Source organism: Pinus tabuliformis, chromosome 9, assembly GCF_031772625.1.
Source record: "Pinus tabuliformis cultivar Carrire ecotype Pingquan chromosome 9, CPIR1, whole genome shotgun sequence".
In the NCBI taxonomy this organism is placed as follows: domain Eukaryota; kingdom Viridiplantae; phylum Streptophyta; class Pinopsida; order Pinales; family Pinaceae; genus Pinus; species Pinus tabuliformis.
Window position 1 is genome coordinate 475,168,465 of NC_142307.1, and position 25,558 is coordinate 475,194,022.

Sequence of the window (25,558 nt, forward strand, 5' to 3'; positions counted from 1 at the left end):
AAAGGCCATTAAATGCACGTTCATTGGATACTGCAGTGAGTATAAGGCTTATAAATTGTTTGACCCTGCTACTCACAAGGTGTTTGTCAGTAGAGATGTATTATTCCATGAACAGATTGACGATGAAAATCCTGTCCAAAACAATGAAGAATGGCATGTGCCCTTACTCTCAGAAGAGGATACTAAAACAGGAGTCAGTCAGCAGCAGGAACAGAGTCAGCAGCAGGAACAGAAGCAGGAACAGCAGCAGGTACAGCAGCAGCAGGATAATGTGGAGTTCAGTCCACAAAGGGAAGAAATAAGCAGAATAATTGAACCCCCACCACTCAGAAGATCAAACAGGCCAAGACAGTTACCAGTTCGATATAGGGATTATGCGCTTATGACTGGTATGTTAAACATTGCAGAACCTTCTAACTTTTATGAAGCTAGTAAAAGTCTTGAATGGAAGAAAGCAATGAATGACGAATATGAATCCATCATTAAGAACAATACGTGGGATCTAGTAAAACTTCCTGATGATAAACAACCCATAGGTTGCAAATGGTTATTTAAGTTGAAATTTAGAGCAGACGGGTCTATTGATAAACATAAAGCAAGGTTGGTGGCAAAGGGATATTCCCAGATAGAAGGTATTGATTTTGAAGAGACATTTGCCCCTGTTGCAAAATTAAACACCATCAGAATGATCATTGCTTTAGCCACTAAACATCATTGGAAAATACATCAATTAGATGTTAAGTCTGCTTTCTTAAACGGTGATTTAAAAGAAGAAGTATACTTAGTACAGCCTGAAGGATTTGTTAAGAAGGGAGAAGAACATCTAGTGTGTAGATTAAAGAAAGCTTTATATGGTTTAAAGCAGGCACCTAGATCCTGGTATGAAAAAATTGATTCTTTTTTCCTCATGAATGGTTATGAAAGGAGCAAAAATGATCCCAATTTATATACCATGTTTAATAATGAAGGGCATATAGTGGTGATTTCTTTGTATGTAGATGATTTGATAATAACAGGAAGTGCAGATAATCTCATTGAAGAAATCAAGTAGCAATTATCACATAAATTTGAGATGAAGGACCTTGGAGAAATGCAATACTGTTTGGGTCTAGAAGTTTGGAGAGATTCAAGTCAAACTTTCTTGTCCCAGGGTAAGTATGCAAAGAGTCTGCTATCCAGGTTTAAGATGGATGAGTGTAAGCCTTCATGCATACCTTTACAGCAGAATAGCAAACTTCAGATGGATGATGGTTCGAAATATGCAGATGCAACATTGTACAGACAGTTAGTTGGTAGTCTTATTTATTTGATTACAACAAGACCTGACATGGCCTATGCAGCAAGTGTTTTGAGTCAGTTTATGACTCAACCTCATGACAGTCACTGGAGTGCAGCGAAAGGAGTATTAAGGTATCTGCAAGGAACATCAGATTTTGGTATTTTGTATTCTGACTCATTTGATGTCAAGTTGACAGGTTATACAGACTCTGATTGGGCGGGAAATCTAGATGACAGAAGATCAATTACAGGTTACGCCTTCAACATTGGTTCCGGGGTCATCTCTTGGTGTAGCAAGAAGCAACATACTGTTGCTTTATCCTTGGCAGAAGCTGAATATCAAGCTATGTGTGCAACGACATGTGAGGCAGTTTGGTTGCGTAGACTTCTCCAAGATGCAGGGGAAGAACAGACAGAAGCTACGATCATCAATTGTGACAATCAAAGTTTCATCAAACTGGCTTACAATCCTGTGTTTCATAAAAACACTAAGCACATAGACACTCAATTTCATTTTGTTAGGGAGAAAGTGCAGTCCAAAGAGATTTCTGTAGACTATTGTAATTCTTGTGATAATATGGCTGACATATTCACTAAGCCACTAGGAAGACTGAAGTTTGATTTGTTTAGGGACACTTTAGGTGTGTTTAAAAATCCCTTTCTCCATTAAGGGGGGATGTTAGAAATTAATGGAGAATAGGTTACGTAGTTATGATTTGCTCTTTATTTGACATTCAGTTCCTATTAATTAGGAATCTGTTTTTGCCTATGTATCTATTTAATTCCTGATTATTAATGAATAATGCTAAAGCGAATGCATTTGCCGGTGGGAGCTCCTGGTGATCTGCACCTGTGAGCTCCCGTGTGTTTGTCTAAACTTCTGTCTTCTGCATTTCTTATCAGATTTAACATTACAAAATATATATTTCCCTCATTTTCTTATTACTGTTCTCAGTATTCAAATTTCAAACCAAATAGAGGATATGGATTTAACATAACAAAATATATATATTTCCCTTAGATTCTAATGAAGACGATGATTGGAAATTTGTGCCAACACAATACAGAATATGACAGGTGATGCCGCTAGACCCACTAGTCCATAATTTGCTGATGAAAATGGACTGAATGGTCCATAGAACCTACGCTATGACCAATGCCCAAAACAAAAGGCACTAGGTCGTCGACTCCCTGAAATCGTTAATGCTTTATTATAATTCAAGACGGTGAACAAAAAATGATGATGGCAGTGATAGAACTTATAACTGTCATGAAAGATCCCATTTGTCAGGCCTATTGGTTGACGGGGCCACCCAACGGTCATCGACGCTTTATGAAATTGCTTATATTTCTCGGTAGGGTGGTAGGCCGACTGCTATGGGCAGAGAAATAGAAATGTTTGTCTGTTGGTCTTGTCCAAAGGTTGCACCCGATGGTTATCAAATCAAACCCACAATTTTATTGTTTCCAACTTTGGCTAAACTTCAATGGCCAAAGATCGATAGATTGAAAAGTCTAACGAGAAATCTTATGAAATTTGGAAAGATTAAAATTTGTTTAAATGTTTTTCAATTGAACCCTTTCCATTGCCCTCCATCCTCACCACTCTATTTCCCCTGGTTAACTTGCAAAAGTTCGATTCAATGCAACAACTTCATCGACATTCAATCAAAATAAGTTTGTTTGAAAACGTATGGAAATGCCCACAAATAGATTTGATATATTATTAATAAAATATTACAGGGTTGAGCTTAGCTTTCTTTTCAGGTCTCTTTTTTCTCCATCTCTTTTTTTATTTCACACTCCATTTTGTCTCTTTGTCTCCCTCCCTCCAAGAAATCTTGTTCTTGTTCATTTTATTACATAGAAGAAATCTCTCATTCAACAAACTCTAAAGTTAACTTCTAACAATTTGCCTAAATTATCTGGATCACCCTACTACATAGGAAATTGAAAACATCTCCTCGAACTATATAAGTTCCTTCTAAACTACGATAAAAGTATTACAAACTTAGGGAACCCAATCTTCCTTCGTAAACAAATCAGGTAAATGAGTTTTTCCCTAAGAGGTCAAAAATGGTCTTGGCTTATAGATGCTCTTACATCAGAGTCCATGGGAAGAAAACAATTGTTCATCAGCCTCTCAATGCATGCTTGTGCCATACTTGATAATATATGTTTTTATCATCCATGTAGAATTTTCTACTAATTGTTGTTTCGATTTAACCAGATATTGAATACACTCTTTACCTTTGGTTTTCTTGATTAGTTTTTGACCCAATATTGCTTTAATTTATTTCTGAGTGTCTATAGGTAGTTGTTTCTTCCACTCACTAGTTTAATCATCATCACTTATAGGTGCATCTATTCTAATATTGTTTGGTTCTTTAAAGGGATACATGTTTTCTACATTGAAAATTGGTGATATTCCAATGTCCTTAAGAAGTTCCAATTAATAAGCATTAAAAGGAAAGTTTCTCAAAAATTTACATGGACGAAGTTTCTTCAGCTTAAGTTTGTTGTATTTCTCTAAAGGAAACCTTTCCTTACACAAGTATGCCATTGCTAGGTCGTATACTTGTCTTTTTTTCATGTTTTCCCTCTATTTATACTTGTCATTGTTCTTCCTCCATTGTTGTTTGACACTTTCATGTAACTCTTTCATATTAATTGCAAAATCTTCACCATCTACACTTCTAAGCTCTCACTTTCGCAAATCTCTTAGCTCACATATTAATTTTAAAATCTTCTCCATCTGCACTTCTAAGCTCCCTCATTCACAAATATCTTAGTTTATATAGTCCCATTCGGTGAATTCCATACTATATTTGAAATGGACCCATTTATATACTTTTTTTAAGAGAATCATTGTAAGAAAAATCATCTTGTGCAATGATCCAAATGGAAAGAAATATCCACCCATGGTAATTACCCATGGTAGTGAATAATGTAACTCAATAAGGCAATAAGAATACTATAAATAGCAGGCCTCACCTTGAAAAATGATAGGTTATCCCTCCATAATGTAGTTATAAAAGGGTCGTCTTCTTCATTTAATAAAGTCATTTGTTATATTCACTGTGAGTATTTTTCCTTTTTTAATATTTCAGGATTTTTCTCTTGGAACATGTATATGTTCCTCCCCTCCTCTCTCAAGATTCATGGTTCTTAGATCTTAGCCCTCAAGATCGAGAGGAATGGTATCATAGTGCAGTATGACTCAATGGAAATCATTTTTTAAGGGTTTCTAGTGGAAGTTCTTAGATCTACTTAGTCTGGAAAAGCTACAAGTTAACCGCCATTGTTAGTTGTAACCTCGATAGAGGCACAAGCATGTGTTATATTCTTTTCCATGTCCTTTGTCATAGATAATTGTCACAAGGTGATATTAAATTTTCTTCCATTAGGGGGCATGATTGGGGGGATCCTAACATGTTCTCACTTAGCCATTGTAGATATATAATTCTAGTATGAAAATGTTAGCCTCTTTCCCATAAAATGTTTTGGATAAATGGACGATGACTAATACTTGTCAAGCCAAGAGGTAACTCCTCAAAATGAGATTATGTTTATTCATTTGGGTTATTCATAGTTATATACATGAGGGAGTGACTGTTGAGTTTCATCTCCCAATGACTCTTCATTTTCTCTTATTAATTATTTACATTAAGGAATTTAGACTTCTGTGATCCATAACATTGTTTAGATAATCTTCGGCAAAATCACATAACCAATCTTTTGTCGACACGTTTCGAACCAACCAGTGTGGTTCATCGTCAGGACAAGTTGAAGAACCAATCCGGCTTAGCTTGATTAAATAGAGTGTGCAGAGACTCCAACGGCTATATTGCCAACGGCTAATTTTGACCTAATGATCCTAGTCAAACCACTAATATTCTAGATATATTTAATTATTATTATTCTTAGAAAATAGCTAAATCAGGTAAATAATATATTAAAAGAATTCATTTGTTAATTTAAATAAATGTATATGTATATCTAAAAACAAATAATATATAATTCATTATTATTAGAAATTAGTTAAATCAGGTAACTTATATATTAAAAGAATTCATTTGTTAATTTAACTAAATGAATTCGTTTAATAATAAAGGTATATGTATATCTAAAAATGAATAATATATAATATTTATATAATCCATATTTATTATAATGGTCATTAAATTAATAACTTATATCTAATATAATAATTCATATTTATTAAATAATCTATATTAATTATTATTCCAATATTATTTAAATACAAACACATAGTATTAAATTACTATTATTCTTAGAATTTAGTTACATTAGGTAATTGTATATTTATTTACTAATAATTATTTAAATCTAATGGTCCATTGGTAAACTAGATCTTCTCTATTTGTTTTTTAAAATATATCATTTTTATTTATTATTTAAATATAATGGCCCATTCGAAATTAAAACAATAAGTTATATACAATAATTTATGAATTCTTTTAATATATAAGTTACCTGATTTAACTAATTTCTAATAATAATGAATTATATATTATTTGTTTTTAGATATACATATACATTTATTTAAATTAACAAATGAATTCTTTTAATATATTATTTACCTGATTTAGCTATTTTCTAAGAATAATAATAATTAAATATATCTAGAATATTAGTGGTTTGACTAGGATCATTAGGTCAAAATTAGCCGTTGGAGTCTCTGCACACTCTATTTAATCAAGCTAAGCCGGATTGGTTCTTCAACTTGTCCTGACGATGAACCACACTGGTTGGTTCGAAACGCGTCGACAAAAGATTGGTTATGTGATTTTGCCGAAGATTATCTAAACAATTATTTACATTATTTACAATTTGTTCAACCAATCCCTATGATTAGGTGTCAACATTCCCTCCCTTAATCTGAAGGGATGTTGGTGATTCCAAGCATTGTTCTGAATCTTTCAAGTTTTTCTCTTCCAAGCACTTTGGTGAAGATTTCTGCAATATTCTCATTAGTGGAACAATGGCGAAGATGGATTGTTTTGGCCTCAACATGATGTCGAGTCATATAATACTTTGTATTGATGTGCTTCGTTCGATCATGGAATTTTGGGTTCTTGGCCAACTTTATTGCAGAGGTATTGTCAATCATGAGTCAAGTCGAATGTACTTGTTTTACCTGCAAATCTTCCAGACTTTTCCTGAGCCACACAATTTCTTTTATTGCCTCAGCTTCTACCACATATTTTGCCTCTGTTGTAGAATATGCTGGAATTGATTATTTGCGTGATCTTCAGGAGACAACTCCTTATCCATGACTCATAGCATAACCAAAAGTAGATACCTTAGTTTCTTTGTCTCCATCGAAGTCTGAATCAGAGTATCTGATTAAGCTGAAGTCTCTCACCTGTGTATACCTGAGTCCAAAGTTTTGAGTTCCCTTCAGGTACTTTAGAACTATTTCTGCAGTAGACCAATGTCCCTCACAAGGCTTTTGCATAAACCTGGAGAGGGTTCCAACAACAAATGAAATGTCTAGTCTGGTAGTAGTCAGGTAGTTGAGAGTTCCTACAAGTTGTCTATAATTTGTTGCATCCTTAAATTCTTTTCCTTCAGTGGATGTGAGCTTTGAGTTTTGTTCCATTGGAGTAGTTAGAGGATTGCATTCAGCCATGCCAAACCTGTTCAACAGATCTCTAATGTACTTCCTTTGAGAAAGGAATATGGACTTTAGATGTTGAGTTACTTCAATACCAAGATAGTAATGAACATAGCCCAAATCAGTCATTTCAAAACCTTTCCTCAATTCCTTCTTTATGGATGCAATGTAGCTCTCATTGTTCCTTGTCATCAAAAGATCATCTACATATACCACAAGATATACAACTATTTTCCTACTTTCTTGATAAACAAAGTTGCATCATCAAGATCATAATGTTTGAAATTGAGTTTCAGAAGATGCTCAATTAGTTTTTCATACCAGGCTCGCAGTGCTTGTTCGAGGCCATACAAGGATTTCACAAGTTTGCATACTTTATGTTCATGTCCTTTCACAACAAATCCTTCAGGCTAGGACCTGAAAACATTCTCTTTTATATCTCCATTCAAGAAAGCAGGTTTACATCCATTTGATGGACTTTCCAAGTATTCTGAGCTGCTAGGGAAAAGAGTGTCCGGATGGTAGCCCATTTTGTTGTGGGGGAAAGTGTCTCCTCATACTCGACCCCTTCCTCCTATGTAAAACCTTTTGCCACAAGCCTAGATTTGTGCTTGTTAAGTGAGCCATTAGCTTTATACTTTTTCTTGTATTATTTAAACCTCTCTGTAGTTGCATATTCTTGCTGCAACATAAGACTTACCTTGCGGCAACCAAACTCCTCTCCTCTGCCTCTGTGATTTTTTTTTCTAACATAGTATTAGAGCAAGCTAAATATTGTTAGTGTAAAAAAAAGTGTTTTTACTAGCAATTGAAAATTCTTTTGAGGGCAGATTGTTTTTTCCTTTGGAGCGAATTTACCAACAGGTAGAAAGTCTTTTTTTTATACTCAGAAATGGCAGCATCAAGCACAATCTTGACTAATCCTCAGATACCTCAGTTTAATGGAAAAAATCATGATTATTGGATTATTACAATGAAGGCCTTGTTTTCGTCCCAAGACATTTGGCATTTGGTGGAGAATGGTTTTCCAGAACCAACAGATGCAACAACACACAATGCTTTCTCTCAAGAAAAAAGAGATTTTTTAATGGAGAAAAGGAAGAAGGATTCAAAAGCCCTGTTCTATATTTTTCAAGCAGTTCATGAATTTATTTTCCCAAGGGTTGCAGCAAAAACAAAGTCCAAGCAAGCATGGGAAACCCTCCAGACAACCTACCAAGTCATGGAAAAAGTGAAGACAACAAAGCTACAAATGCTAATAAGAGACTTTGAGACACTTTGTATGAATGAGTCTGAGAATGTAGACTCATTTTTTACACGTGTAATTGGACTAATTACTAAAATCAGATCTTATGGTGAGACACTTGAAGAAAGGAGAATAGTTGAGAAAGTTTTCAGAAGCTTTCCAGCAACGTTTGATGCCATTGTTGTGGCCATAGAAGAGACAAAGGATCTCTCACATTTCTCAGTGGATGAGCTTCATGCATCACTGATTTCTCATGAACATAGACTAAATAGAGCAACAAGCTCCTCATTGGAGCATGCCTTCAAGACACAAGTTTCATTTGGTCAAGGTCGAGGCAGAGGAAGATCATATGCTAGAGGAAGAGGAAGAAGCCCACACAAAGGTGGAAGAAGCAGCCCTTCAAGCTCAAGTGGAAGGGGCAACAATCAAAATCCAAGTCAAGGCCCAAGCCAAAATCAAGCACAAGGTCAAAGGTATGATAAATCTCAAGTCCAATGTCATTACTGTAAGAAGTATGGTCATTATGCAAATGAATGTAGAAAGAAGCAATATGACATTAGTAACAAACCAAGTGTAAATTTCACAAAAGAAAATCAGAACCATGATAGCATGTTTTTATCTTGTAATGTAGCACAAGAAAAACAAAGTGATATATGGTATCTAGATTCAGGGTGTAGCAACCACATGTTAGGGAACATAGAAATGTTTTCCAATCTAGATGAAAGTGTGAAATCTGAAGTGACATTAGGGACTGATAGCAAAGTCTCTGTCATGGGAAAAGGAAGAGTTAATATCCTAACAAAGAAGGGGTAGACGAAGCACATCTCAGATGTTTAATTTGTCCCTGGCTTGAAGCATAACCTCAAGCATTGGACAACTCATGCAAAAGGGCTACAATGTCTTCTTCAAAAATGATGTGTGCACAATTTTGGATAGGTCTCCAAGTAGGCAACTGATTGCAAAGGTTCTGATGACAAACAATAAAATGTTTCCCCTAAAGATAAGATCAGATTTGAAGGAAGAAGGTGCACAAACACAACTATCAATGCTCTCACAAGAGGATGGAAGAAACAATGTAGCTGTCACACAAGTAATCTTCCAAGCAGAGGTCAAAGATGAAAATTGGTTATGGCATTTGAGATTTGGTCATCTCAACTTTGGAGGTTTGAATTTGTTGCATAGGAAATAAATGGTGAAGGTATTACCATTCATAGAAAAATCGGATAGCCTATGTGAAGGATGTATCTTGGGAAAACAACATAGAGAGACATTTCTAGCAGGAAAGTTAGTAGGGAGAAGGCACCTTTGGAGATTGTCTACTCAGATTTATGTGGACCAATGTGGACACCATCAATTAGTGGCAGCCACTATTTATTGACCTTCATAGATGACTACACAAGGAAGACACATGTTTATCTCCTAAAATAGAAAAGTGAAGTGTTTGAGCGCTTTCGCAAATACAAAGCTCTTGTTGAGAAGCAAAGTGGACACTACATCAAAGTCCTTAGGATTGACAGAGTTGGTGAATACATCTCAAATGATTTCCTACACTTATGTAGGGAACATGGAATTCACAAGAAATTTACAACAATGTATACACCTCAAAAAAATGGTGTAGCGGAGAAGAAGAATAGAACCATTATGGAAATGGAAAGGAGTATGTTGAAGGCAAAGCATTTGCCAAATGATTATTGGGCTAAAGTTGTCACTTGTGCAACGTATATCTTGAATAGATGCCCAACCAAAAGCATCCAGAACATAGTTCCTAAAGAGGCATGGAGTGGAAGAAAGCATGGTGTCACTCACATGAGAGTCTTTGGTTGTGTGGCATATGCACATGTCTCAGATGAGTTGAGGAAGAAGTAGGATAGAAAGGGGGAGACATGCATATTTGTTGGATATAGTGATGAATCCAAGGCATACAAGATCTACAATCCATCAACCAAGAAGATCATAATCAGCAGAGATGTGCATTTCATAGAATAGGAAGCATGGGATGGAAGTTTAGAGAATATAGTCAATATGAATGCATGTATACCACATGAGGACAAAGAGGAATTGACAACAACAAGAAATTCCTCAATAGTGACTCCCTCTACTCCTATTCAAGCGCAACAAAGTAGACAACAAGTAACACCATCGACAAATAATAGGGAAGCATCACGCAGTCAAGCAAGTGCTTCTCCAAGCACGCCACAAAGAGCAACACCAAGTGACATGTCAAGCCCATCTTCAGAAGCACAAGAAGACCAAAATTAAAAAATTTAAATGAAATTTATGAGCAAGATGAATTTGATAGCAGCACTGGTTTGAATTTCGTATTTGCATTCTTTTGTCATGTAGATGACCCAATTGATTTTGAATATGTAGTCAAAGATGAAAAATGGGTTGCGGCAATGGAGGAAGAAATATAAGCAATAGAAAGATCGACACATGGGAGTTAGTGAACCTTCCGCAAGGAAAAGAAGTCATTGGAGTGAAGTGGGTCTATAATACCACGAGCAATGTCGACGAGAAGGTTGAAAGGCATAAAGCGAGGCTAGTTGTCAAAGGATACAAGTAGTAGCATGGAAGAGATTATGTTGATACGTTTACGCCAGTCGCGAGGATGGAAACAATGCGTACAACTGTGGCAATTTTCGCACAACATAAATGGAAAGTGTATCAAATGGACGTAAAATCATCGTTCTTGAATGAAGTGCTAAAAGAGGAAGTGTATGTTGTCCAACCACATGGTTATGAGGTAGAAGGCAAAGAAGACAAAGTGCATCAGTTGAGAAAAGCTCTTTATGGGCTGAAGCAAGCACCACGTGCATCGTATAATAGGATAGATGCCTACTTGTTGGACAATGGTTTCGACAAATGTGATAGTGAGCCTACTCTCTACATCAAAGAGAGCGATGGTAAGATTCTTATTGTCATATTATATGTAGATGATTTTATTTTTACAGGCAGTGATGATTTCCTCGTCGCTGAATTCAAACAAGTCATGAAGAATGAATTTGAAATGACTGACTTGGGGTTGTTAAGGTATTTTTTGGGCATAGAAGTGAAGCAAACAAAAAATGGCATTTTTATCTCTCAATAAAAGTATGTAGCAGATATTTTGTAGAGGTTTAATATGCAGAACAAAAAGCCCACACCAACTCCAACTTTCATGGGATTGAAGTTGAGAAAAGAAGATTACAGCAACAATGCCAATCTAATGTTATACAAAAGCATGATAGGCAGCTCAATGTATTTGACTGCCACTAGGCCGAATATAATGTATGCAGTGAGTTTGGTGTCAAGGTTCATGGAGACACCCAAGGAGACGCATTGGAAAGCAACGAAAAGAATTGTAAGGTATGTCAATGGGACACAATAGTATGTTGTTTAGTATGCTACAATAGATGATTTCAAGCTGGTTGGTTACACTGACAATGATTGGGCAGGAAGTGTCGATGATAGAAAAAGCAAGTCATGATATGTTTTTCATTTGGGTTTTGGAGCCATTTCATGGGCCTCCAAGAAGCAGCGGATAGTTTCATTGTCAACAACAAAAGTTGAATATGTCTCCGCAATAGTAGTAGTGTGCAAAGTAGTTTGGGTGAGAAGGATGTTGAGGGATCTTTGCCATGAACAAGAGGGAATGACCACTGTTTTCTGCGACAAAACATCCACAATTGCATTGTCAAATAATTATGTGTTTCACAAGAGGACCAAGCATATTGATGCTAAATATCATTTTATCAGAGAGTTGATTAATAATGATGAAATTGTGTTGTAGCACTGCAAGTCACAGGAATAGTTTGCTAATATTTTCACAAAGCCATTGGCACATGAAAATTTGGTTTATCTCAGAGACTATTTGGTAATTGTCAATGGCAGTAGTTGTGATTAAGGGGGGCTGTTGGAAATAATAATCCCAACCACTGCCTTAAAAACACTGACGAACACCATGCTTCCCCAGTCAACTACTGCACAGTTGTGATTTTTTTTGCAGGCAAAAGGACTAAAGTCAGAGTAGAAGTACAACGTTGACCATTCCGCAACACAGCAAAGATTTTAAGGCATTTAATAAATTTTGGTAAATAGATATGGGAAAAAATTCACTCAGTGACTGTTACCCACATTCCACAACACCTGCAAGTTTAGAAAACCATTTATTATGTAAAATCTCCCATGCTTCATATTATTTATTTGCTCTATCATGTATTAATGTCAAATTTGTATGTTGACATAAATATGAATGTAAAATGCATGCAATGTTGGGCAAGTTAGAGAGAGCAAGAGAAGGTAAAATTATGTGAGGTAGTGAGGAGAAAATCATGGCGGAAAACTAGCTTTACAAAGTTTTACAAACAGTTACTCCACAACCCAGTGAAGCGTAAATCACGGTAAGTCTTTTGTGTTTTCACTTGGAGTTGCAACCTCCATTTATCACATGAATGTATTTTCCTATGTTTTGAAATATAATACAAATTATGTTATGTTGTGATGTGGTATTAAACCTTCATGAGTGAATTTACCGCAACCTTTTTTGTTTTTACTCTGTTTTTCCGTGAGTTAATTCCTCTGTATTATTTAAACCTCTGTGTAGTTGCGATATCCTTTCCGCAACTAAATTCTAAGCCAGACTCCTCTACTCTTCCCCATGTGAAATTTTTTTCTAACATCAACTCAAGAAGATCATAAACAACTTTGCAGAAAAGTTGGGTGAAGGAGGCTATGGTGTCGTTTATAAAGGAAATCTACACAATGGAACTCTAGTGGATGTGAAGCTTCTATATAGGCATAGGCACAGCGAGCCCCGGTTCATTAACGAAGTTGCCACCTTTGGACATCTCCATCATGTCAATTTGGTTCGTCTCTTGGGGTTTTCCCTTGAAAGCTTTACAAGTGCGCTACTATATGAATACATGCCTAATAGATCTCTCGATAAATTTATATTTGTTGGAAAAGAGGAAGGGAGAGTGTTAAAGTGGGAACAATTATATTCAATAGCTCTGGGTGCGGCTCGAGGAATTTCATATTTGCAACAAGCTCATCGTACACTTCGACATCAAACCTCACAATATATTGATGGACGCTTAGTTCACACCAAAAGTTTCAAATTTCATTGTGGCCAAACTTTGTGGGAAGGGAGACGACCAAATATCAATGAAAACTTGGAGAGGCATGGTCGATTATGTGGCTTCAGAGTTGTGTCGCAACGACGCAGGTCCTCTCACAGATAAATTAGATGTATATAGTTTTGGAATACTGTTGCTAGAGATTGTTGGGGGTAGAAAGAATATTGATGTTCAGTTGATCCATTCCAGTCAATGGTACTTTCTGGAATGGGTTTCCAAACTACGCTAGAGTGGGAAGTTAGGGACGCAATTGAGAGAAGGAAGAGGAGAAATTGAAACAGAAGACGAAGAGAAGATGATTAGGCTTATGACCAAAGTTGGGCTTTGATGCATACAATGCAACTCCACCGATCGGCCTTGTATGTCCAGTGTTGTCCAGATATTAGTAGGCAATGCAAATAACGTGGCTAATCCTCCTTTGGGCTTCGTTATTTCCCCAGTTGCAACTGAAATGCCGGCTTCCCCTAAAACACCTTTGTTGTCCAGTTCTAAAGAATATTCAATTGATAAGTAGGGGAGATTGGGTTATTCAAATCACTATCTCTACCATGCTATCTATGTTATATTCTAAGTGTGGGGTCTGTGGTATGGCCGTTCTTATCCTTATCGATCGATCTAGATTTACATTGTAGATTCTATGAATATTTTGGACTTTTTAAGTTTCCAAATATTTTTTATATGTATAATTTAGATGATTTTAATTTTTTGTGGATGAATATTGGTTGAATTTTTTTCTTAATATTTTAATTGAGGGTCTAGATTGATTCTCAAGGGAATATGTACATATGTTTAGTATTAATTCTTATCAATGGATATAGTGTATTAAAGAGTTTGTTAGGTTATTCCAATTCTAATAAGTTCTTCCGTAATAAGTTCCACACTATTATTTATAACATTCATTTCATATAAACAAATTGTATTTAGCAAAATGGTCGATTACTTTTAATAAATTTAAAAAATTAGATTCCTGCCACTTGGCTCCCCACCCACCAATTTCCATGGATTTGAGATTATTCCAATTCTAATAAGTTCCTTCATAATAAGTTCCTCATTATTATTAATAACATTAATTTATAATTATTTTTTTTCTTAAGTTAAAGTTGGTCTATAACTTTTTTATACATGGTTCAGGTAAATGTGTGCATTAATAAGGCATTCTTCGTGTTGCAATAGTTTTTTTAGTTATATTTATGAAGTCTTAGGCTATATCAACCACATTAATATTTTTAATGTGGTTGTACTAATTTAGATAAGTTCAAATGTATGATATGAATATGGAGATTTTGCTATGAAGTTGAGCCTTTTGGGCCTTTAGTCTTACAACACTCAAAGATATTGTTGAAACCTCGCAGACTATTTTTTCTTCTTCTGAACTACGAATGTTTGTATTGAGATGATAGGTTGGTAGTATATACCAGAGCTAGTGCCTGCTGAAGAAAATTAAATAGATAGACTATTTGTGCCAAGAAAATTAGTTTACTTAGTTGTACTATTATATTTACATTTATGTTCTTATTATTATGTTCCACAGGTGTTGCAGATAATCGAGAAATATAATTTAGGAGATGGTTGATTCACTGGAGCCTTAGATTAGGAATTAGTTCCTACTTCTTAGGTATTTTTTCTAACTTCCTTATTTGCGTGTAAATTATATATTCATGATTTGTAATGTGATTTGGATGTAGAGAATTCTGCCAGAGGCAGTCTTCAGGTGAAGCCCTTACCTGAGAGCTACCAAGTTTGATTAATAAAGTTGGTTCTTCAATTCTTAACATGGTATCAGAGCTCTAGGGCTGGCGAGTCAGCCAATATGCTTTACTAGCTGAGTGAGTGTCTGCTAGCTATAATGTGGCCTTTTTTTATTGGAACAAAGGAGAGCTGGCGAAGAGGTGAAGTCTCTGAGGAAATTGCAGCAGCGCGTCTCTTATATATGATAGTCACGCTTTTAGTGTTGGAGCAGTGTGGGTGCTTTTGAAGGGGCGCTGACGTTGACATACCTGTTGACTATCATGTTTGTTGATCAGGTGGCCCAGAGTGTTGCATGAGGGCCGAGTAGACATCGGAAACCTCGTGAGCCGTGCTTGTTGCATGAGAGATCAATCTATAGTGGGAGCCGGCTTGACTGGTGAGCTGAATGATCCGTGGAGATCGTTGGAGGATCTGGTGCAAGCAACCATACAGCTGTTGGCGATGCCTGGATTGAATCAAAGGGACTGACCCATGCTATGATGTTCATGACAGTGGCAGCAAAGGAGCTCGCGTGTAGCCGTCGACTAATAGTGAGGCTCGAAGGTTGTCGATGGTGTAGTTTGGGAGGCCTAGCGGAGGAGTAAGCTTCTATCCGAGTGGTGGTGCAGTGGAGACTGTTAAGGCAGATCAATGGAAGAAGTCGCCCTGCTGTGGTGTGGAGTCGACGGTGATGCCGAGTAGTCAGCAGATCGATGTGGCCGCTGGGAGATGTTAAGCGCTCCAAGGTCGTGACTACTATAGAGTCGATTCTCTCTATCATTGCAATGGTTAAGTTGTTGGGGAATTGAACTTCACCTCCTCTATATATTTGATGGTTTCCACTGATGCTGCAGTCAATGGAAATGTGTATGCCCACCAAGATACAGAAAATATTTAAAACGTTGAGTTCGGGTTCTTTCAACGCATAGAAATATCGTCTAGCAGGAATATTAAGATCCAAGTCTGTTTGTGGTGAGCTGAGCAGAGGAAGTGTTGAGCCATGGTGTTCATGTCTCTGTTCAGCAGGAAGTGTGGTGGATTGAGTTGTGTGCTTACTAGATTAGTAAGTGAACCCATCGTGAAGTGTTGTTTGTTAGTGATCAGCGTTGTATGGCATTGTTTTTTGAAAGGGATTATAATATTTTTATTCTCTTGGTCGTATTTTTAAATAGGGGTCATAATATATATATTTTTTTAATTTTGGCTGTGATATGTTGGGGCATATTTGTATTGGGCATGAAGAAAATTCATTGGAAGCATAATTGAATTTAAAATGGGTTCTTTGAATTGAATTGCGGCATATTGGCTTGTGCAATCAAGATTGCATTTTTGAGAAGGTGCTTTGAGATCATTTGTTGTGGAATTGGGATAGATCTGGTTTTTTTAATTGTCGGAGGTCGTTTTTTTTTAGTGTCAAGTTGAATAACCAGATGGCAAAGGCATACCTGAGCAAAAGCAACAAGCTTGAAGGATCCAATTATTCTAATTGGAAATTTAAGTTGCAGACTCTATTGGAGGGGAAGAACGCATGGGCAATTGCAACCGGTGATGAGTTGAAGCCGACCCTAGCTATAGACAGAACAACAACAATAATCCAAGATTGGGAAAAAAGGGAGAATAAAGTGAAGGTGATGCTTAAATTGTCTATGAAATATTGCATTATTCCTCATATCCGAGAATGTAAATTTACAACAAACATCTAGACAACTCTCAAAGACTTGTATGAGATAAAGAACAAAAATCGCCTGTTGTTTCTAAAGAGAAATATTCTCTCCATTAAAATGGAGGAGAATGAATCAGTAGCAGTGTTCATCTCTCGTATCAAGGAGCTCAAAAATAAGTTGGGCGACATTGGCGAAACAGTGTCAAACACTGATCTGGTCATGATTACCATGAATGGTATGACTGACGACTATCAGATGTTTATCATTGGCTTGAATGCGAGAGAGAAAGCCCCCAAGTTTGAAGAATTGACAAGAATTCTAATGCAAGAGGAGAAAAGGTGATTGACTCTCAAACCCTAGAGTTCAGAGCTTTCTTTAATGGCGAAGAAGAAGCCCTTGAGAGGAAAGGAAAATGCAGCACACAAAAGCGGAGGAGCCCCACAAAGAAAGTCACCTCCATCTCAAGGTATGTCTTCAAATAGAAATGATTCAAAAACCAAATGTTTTTATTGTGGTAGAGCTGGTCATATAGCCAAATATTGTCAGAAGAAGAAGTTTGATGAAGGTCAACAGAGACACAATAAGCATGCAGGTCATTTTGTTGATGAAGATCAGAATCAGAATCGCAAATTGTTCATATATGGTTCTGTGTTTTCTACTGAGGATGATGAAGCATAAACTTGGCTTTTGGACTCAAGAGATTCCACCCACATGACAGGAAATAAGAATTGGTTTGAAAATTTCAAAGAGACAAGCAGTGGAGCAAACATCTATCTTGGAGATGATAGAGGGTACCAAATCAAAGGATATGGTAATTTTCCTGTTGTTTTACTCGATGGAGATATTAGGCATATTCAAAATGTAATGTATGTAACCAGAATCAAAAAGAATCTGATCCCTATTTCTATGATAAAATATCAGAATCTTAAGGTAGAGTTTTTTAAATCTTATTGTGTTATTAAAAATCTGTTGGATCGTATGAAGACAATTGCATCAAGTGTTCATGTGGGATGTCTGTACAAGTTGAATGTGAGAAGTGTGCCACACCAAGCATTGACATCATCAATTATGACTGCAGAAGACTTATGGCATCAAATATTCATCCATATTAATTTCAATGACCTACTACTACTTCAAAAATGAGGTATGGTCAATGGTCTCCCTATTTTAAAGAATGTTCATGTTGATTGCGAAGCATGTGCTCTTGGGAAGATGCACAGAGATGAGTTTCCTACAAATGTAGATAGAAAGAAGAGATATATACTACAGCTTGTGCACACTGATTAGTGTGGGCCAATGCAAACAAGGTCATTGGGAGGTGCCTATTATTCCTTACTGTTTGTTGATGAATGTACGAGATTCACTTGGTTATATTTTCTCAGAAAAAAGAGTCATACCTTTGAAAACTTTAACGAATTCAGAAGCATGATTGAGAAGTAGATAGAAGATTCATCAAGATTATGCGCTCAAACCATGGGTAAGAATACATGAAGGTTGGTTTCATAAAATAATATAAATATCATGGGATATTGTAGTAGTTCATAGTACCCCACACTCCTCAACAAAACAGGGTTGTAGAGAGGAAAAACAAAACCCTTGTGGAGTGTGCTCGCAGCATGCTAAAAGGTAAGAATCTGTCTAATGGATTTTGGGTTGAAGCAATAAATACTGCAGTGTATTTGAAGAATAGGAGTCCAACAAAAATTCTTGATTTTAAAACTCCTTTCGAAGATTTACTAGGTTTTAAGCCTGTAGTTAATCATTTAAGAGTTTTTGGCTCCAAATATTTTTCTCATGTTCCAAAGGAGGATAGGAAGAAACTAGATTCAAAGGCCATTAAATGCATTTTTGTTGGGTATTGTACAAAGTTTAAGGCTTATAAATTGTTTAATCCCTCTACTCATAAAGTCTTTGCAAGTAGAGATGTAGTATTTCATGAGAAGGTTAATGATGGAAACCATGAGAGTGCCAATGAAGAGTGGCACATGCCTTTGCTGATGGAAGAAGGGAGTGATGAAATAGGAGACAACCATGAGTAGCAACAACAACAGTAGAAAAAGGAAGTGGATGGTATAGATGCAGTTGCCAAGCCAAGTCCACCAAGGGATGATCAGAACAAGTTTGAAGCCACTCCACCACTCAGGAGATCAGGTAGGCAAATTTAGTTGCCAGCAAGATATAGGGAGAATGATTTTATAACTAGTATGTTAAATGTTGTTGAACCCTCTAGTTATAAAGATGCTAGTCAATATATTGAATGGAGGTTAGCCATGGAAGATGAATATGAATCAATACTTAAAAACAACACCTGGGATCTTATTGAATTACCTGAAGGCAAACAACCCATGTGTTGAAAATGGCTATACAAGCCTAAATTTAAAGCAAATGGGAGTATAGATAAATATAAAGCTAGGCTAGTTGCAAAGGGGTACTCGCAGAAAGAAGTTATAGACTATGAGGAAACCTTCGCCCCTGTAGCTAAATTAAATACAATCATAATGTTAATTGCTTTAGCTACCTAACATCATTGGATGATACAACAGCTAGATGTGAAATATTCATTTTTAAATGGGGAATTAAAATAAGAAGTGTATTTAGTGCAACCTGAGGGGTTTGTTAAATAGGGGGAAGAAAGTTTAGTTTGTAGATTGAAGAAAGCATTTTATGGACTAAAACAAGCACCCAGGTCATGTTATGATAAAATTGATTCATTTTTCCTATTGCATAGTTATAAAAGAAGAAAGAATGACCCTAATCTATATATCTTGTTTGACAAAGAGGGAAAAATTGTTTTGATTTCTTTATATGTAGATGATCTTATCATTACAAGAAATGTAGAAGAACTCATTAAAGAAATCAAAGAGCAAATGTCACAGGTTTTTGAGATGAAATACCTTGGAGAGCTACACTACTATTTGGGTCTACAAGTCTGGAGGGATTCTAGACAGACTTTTCTGTCATAGGGTAAGTTTTTCACGAGTTTACTGAGAAAGTTCAGAATGTATCAATGTAAAGCTGCATCAATGCCTTTACAACAGAATACCAAGCTTCAGAATGATGATGGTTCTAAGGAGGCAGATGCAACATTGTATAGACAACTGGTTGGGAGTCTAATCTACTTGACTACAACCTGGCCGGATTTGGCTTATGTAGTCAATGTATTGAGCCAATTCATGTCAAAACCTATTGAGAATCATTGGGTTGCAGCGAAAGGAATCTTAAGGTATCTGCAAGCAACATTAGACTATGGTATTAAATATACGATTCATGTGATGTTAAATTACATGTTTTTCAGACTCCGATTGGGCTGGAAATGTGGATGATAGAAAATCCATAACATGCTATGAATTCAGCAGGGTCTGGGGTCATTGCATGGAGTAGAAAAAAGCAGAACACAATATCCTTGTCTTCAGCAGAAGCTGAGTATCAAGCGATGTGTGCAGCAACTTTTGAAGTAATTTGGTTGAGGAGAATTGTCCATGATGTTGGAGAAGAAAAGAAGGTTGCAATGACCAAATCTCTATCAAACTTGAAAATAATCCAATATTTCATAAAAAACAAAGTACATTGATACGCAGTTTCATTTTGTAATGGAGAAAGTTCAGTCAAAGGAAATCCATATTGAATATTCTAATACATGTGAGAATGTTGCTGGTATTTTCACTAAACCTCTCGGTAGAGTCAAGTTTGAATTATTTATGGAAATGTTAGGAATACTTGTGAACCCCTTTCTCCATTCAGGGGGAGTGTTGCAGACAATGGAGAAATGTAATTTAGGAGAGAGTCGGTTCACTTGAGCCTTATATTAGGAATTAGTTCCTACTTATTAGGTATATGTTATAACTTCCCAATGTGCGTGTAAATTATATATTCATGATTTGTAATGTGATTTGGATGTAGAGAGTTCTGACAGAGGCAGTCTCCAGGTGAATCCCTCACCTAAGAGCTGCTCAATTTGATTAATAAAGTTGGTTCTTCAATTCTTAACAACAGGCACGATTGGGACTATAGTAATCAAAATGGCGAGGTTAGCATTAGTTTAGCTACTTACTGTCACAAACAATAACAAATAACCAAATTTTTTAGTCATGCACTGTAAGTCTGTATATTCTCTACTGTAACCTCTTTTTCCATATTATTTGGCCTCTTCCCAAGGAGGGGAGGCAAAACCATATGTTATATTCATCTATTTGCTTCACATAAACTAACAATTGAAGTAATGCTAACATTAATTCCCTAACATTTAATGTTTATGATTTTTCCATTGCCTATGTTTTATAAACGTTTTTAGCCTGACATGTGCTTATATGGGCTTTGCATAGAAAAATATGAAATATTCTACCTGGCAACAACTGCCCAAGATGCGAGGTCTTATGCAGGGTCTTCAACTGGGTAAGCTAGAAGCACGATTGCGGGCCATGCTTAAAAAAGTATTATTATTGGTGCTTCAATGGATGCACCTGAAACTGGGAACTTTGTGTATGCCACAGTCTCTACTAGTTTCAGGGAGACTCGACTAGATAGAAGCATAAAGAGCTATGGATCAAGGAGACTCGACTAGATATAAGCACATAGAGCTATGGATCATCTTGAGTGGTTGAGGTTACTCAAGGATTTTTTCGAAAGATCAATCACAAGTGCTATGAATCATACTATAAGTGACAAAGACAAACTTTTCTTTGCAATCATTATGGGAACCTGATTCCCAGGGAACATTTTCATAAGCACCCATATCAATGCTAGAAAATTGCTTGTTGAATTTAAGGCTAAGGTATTCCATTGCAGCTCTGTTTTGATGGGCCTTTATCAATAGGGTTTCAAAAGAATAGATTATTTCATTTTCGTCTTGTACCTAGTTGCTAGCTATATACAGAAGCAAAAGCATGAATAAAATACATATTCAAAGTGAAATTGTAACCACATAAATTCAAAAGGCATATTTCAGGTTCATCCTTTACCTTGGACCATGGTTGACCATGATTGATTTTCATGTTGAGACAATCTTTGTCATAATGCAACGTTGGACCATGGTTGTCACAATGCAACCTTGGACCAAGAGACAATATTTGTCACAACCTAATCATGATTATTGACCATGGTGGACGAGGGTTGAACATGGTTGATTTTCATATTGAGACAATATTTGTCATAATGTGACATTGGACCATGGTTGACCATGATTATAAATCAAAGAGATTTATATTAAACCCTAGGACTAATTTTATAAACCCTATGAATAATATTATAACCTACGAATATGAAACCTTAGATTAATAAACCCAAGGGATTAATACTAAAACCCCAAGGGATTATAAACCCAAGACATTAATACTATAAACCAAAGGTATATAAACCCTAAGATAAATATTATAAACGATAAAATAAACATGGTTGACCATGATTGATTTTCGTATTGAGACAATCATTGTCATGACATGATGTTGGACCATGGTTGATGATGATTGAATTTTCATATTGAGACAATATTTGTCACAATGTGGCATTGGACAATGGTTGATTTTCATATTGAGACAATCTTTGTCACAATGCAATGTTGGATCATGGTTGACCATGATTGATTTTCATATCGAGAAGATCCTATGATAAACACTAAGATACATATTATAAACTAAGGTATATAAACCCTATGATAAATATTATAAACGCTAAAAGAACATGGTTGACCATGATTGACCATGGTTGATTTAGATATTAAGACAATCTTTGTTGCAATATGACATTGTACCATGGTTGATTTTCATATTGAGACAATATTTGTCACAATGTGATGTTGGACCATGATTAACCATGGTCGACCATGGTTGACCATGATTAACCATGGTTTATTTTCATGTTTTCACATTTTTTATATTGTAAACCCAAGGTATAAAAACCCTATGATAAATATTATAAACCCTAAAATACACATTGTTGACCATGGATGACCATGATTGATTTTCATATTGACACAATCTTTGTCAAAATGCAACGTTGGAGAATGATTGACCATCATTGATTTTCATATTGAGACAATCTTTGTGACAATGCGACATTGGACCATGGTTGATCATGGTTGATTTTCATATTGAGACAATCTTTGTCACAATGCAACACTCGGTCATGGTTGACCATGGATGACCATGGTTGTCATAATGTGACATTGAACCAAAAGACAATCTTTATCACAATGTGACCATGATTATTGACCATGGTTGATCATGATTGACCATGGTTGACGATGGTTGAACATGGTTGATTTTCATATTGAGAAAATCTTTATCACGATGTGACGTTGGACCATGGTTGACTGTAATTATAAACCCAAGGTATTTATATTAAACCCTAGGATTAATATTGTAAACCCTATGAATAATATTATACCCTAAGAATATGAAACTTTATATTAATAATATTAAGGGATTGATATTATAAACCCAAGGAACTAATAAACCGAAGATATTAATACTAAAAAGCCAAGGGATTATAAACACATAGAAATGATATTAAACCCAAGAGATTAATACTAAAACCTCAAGAGAATAATATTAAACCCAAAATTTAACTAACATTTTCTTAAAGATATTAATTTTTTTTATATAATAAAAAAATATCTTAAACTATTTTTTAATTAAATTAAGTTTATTTATTAATCAACATTAATTAAATTAAACTTATTAATTTCAAATATTAAATTGAAATATCGAATTCTAAATACCCTATTTTTAGACATAAATAATATAGAATTATAAGTTATACTGTTTAAAATTAAATTGAAGCTTTTTAAAGTATTAATTTTTTTATATAATTAAAAAAAAAAATCAAAATATTTTATTAATTTATTTAATTAAATTAAATTTATGAAATTGAGTTTATTTATTAATTAAATATTTATGCATAACTGGAACCATAGGAATTGATATTCATCACAAGCTCAACTGGAACCATAGCATTGAGAAAAGGATTAATGGGGGGTGGAAAGCTTACTTTGGTCTTGAAAATAATTGTAAAATAGAAAACCTTGTAATGTGGGATAAAAAGAAGTTCCTCTTTGAAACTTTAGTCACTCCTGTTATCTTATATGGCTGTGAGGTTTGGGGTTGCAGCATCTCCAGAGAATCATGGAGAAAGATTGAGCAAATCCGGAAGCGTTTTATAATTTATAACCTGAAAATTAAAAGTAATACACCCTATCCTATTCTCCTTATAGAAACAGGTCTTTCCCCTATTGAGAGCCTAGCTATGCTTAGGTTTCTGTTGTACAAGCACAAAATCAATAACATAGACGATCATAGACTTCCTAAGCTAGCTTTAAATTCTAGCCAAAACCACCTAAGGCTCAATCGAGGGTGGCATAAAGACACAAGGGCCTGGTTAAACTATTGGGAGATCAACGAAAATGATGCATTGCAAAACATAAATAACATTAAAGATATTGTTACTTCTAAGTTCAAAGAAAAAATGTGGTGTGAGAAAGACTTAGCGGCTAAAAGAAAATTAAGTTATTATAAGAAGGTCATCAACCCCACCCTAGAAAATCAAAAGTATCTCTCTATTTTAACTAGCTCAAAGAAGAAAATTAATATAGCAAAGATTAGAACGAATTCTCATGAGCTCCATAGTGAAACAGGTCGTTGGGCAGTTCCTAAAACGCCATGGATGGAAAGGCCCTGCCATATATGTGAGAATAGGAACATCGAGGATGAAAACCACTTCCTCTTAGAGTGCCCTGCGTATAACCACATTAGATCTCAGTTTCACAATCTTTGTTACAATACTGACCTTCCTAGCCTTTTACAATGTCAAAATTATAGTGAGTTCAGGAGGCTTCTCTCCAAGCTTTTTGAGCATAGGAATAAAATCTTAAATCAAAATAGATAATTTGTTTCTTTAGGTCCAATAGACCATTATTTGGTCTCAGCGGACGTTAACCATCATCATCATCATCAAAATATCCAAATAGATATTGGATTTTGCAATAATTTTGAAAACAACTTTTTAACAATACAATGATGAAGGTTTTTAAGGAGAATAATGAGCTTCTAAATATATATAATGTTGTTAAAAAATCATAATTTTAGGAATTTTAGGTTAAACTAACTTTTATTTTTTTTATTAATCTTTAAATCTCTTTTGTTTTTCTATTTAAATATATAGCTTTTAGTGTTTTTTTTTTTAATTTTATTTTATTATTAAATAATTTAATTATTTTTATCAACTAACTAATTAATAGAAAGATAAAAATTAAATTTATAATACTAAAAAAAATTATTTATTTATTGTTTCATATTAACAAATAGCTAAATAGTCAAAACATAACTAATGTAAAATCAGTCATAAATAAATTGGTATAAAATCAATTACTTGTGTTCTTTTTTTCATTGATCTCAAAATGTTTCTATAGACAAATGTGAAATTTTAGCTTGCCCTTCTTATCTTCTTCTATGTCTAGTACTATATTTTTTCTAGAAGGTTAAAATGCTATTAAGGATTAATTTCATTATTAATGTCACTTATGCGTAATAGTGAATTTGAAAACAATTAAAATTTGTGTTTAAACTTCTTAGGGGACATTTTTTACGCACAATATAAAATGTATTTACTGACTGGACATATTTTTCGCATGATATAAAATGTATTTACTGTTTCATCATGATATAAAATGTACGCTTCACATTTTCGTTTTGATCGCCGGCTCGAAGAATTTGACAGCGCCACCCGGATCGACGAACTGCTCTTTTCTTGGTGAGTTCGACACTGAGAATGACATAGGGATCCATGTTACCTGCAACCGCAACCACAACCACATTAATATTTATCAGAGAAAAATTAAATCAAATATCCAACTGAACATACATAAGCACAGAGAATTCAGTCCTGTCGCTTTAGC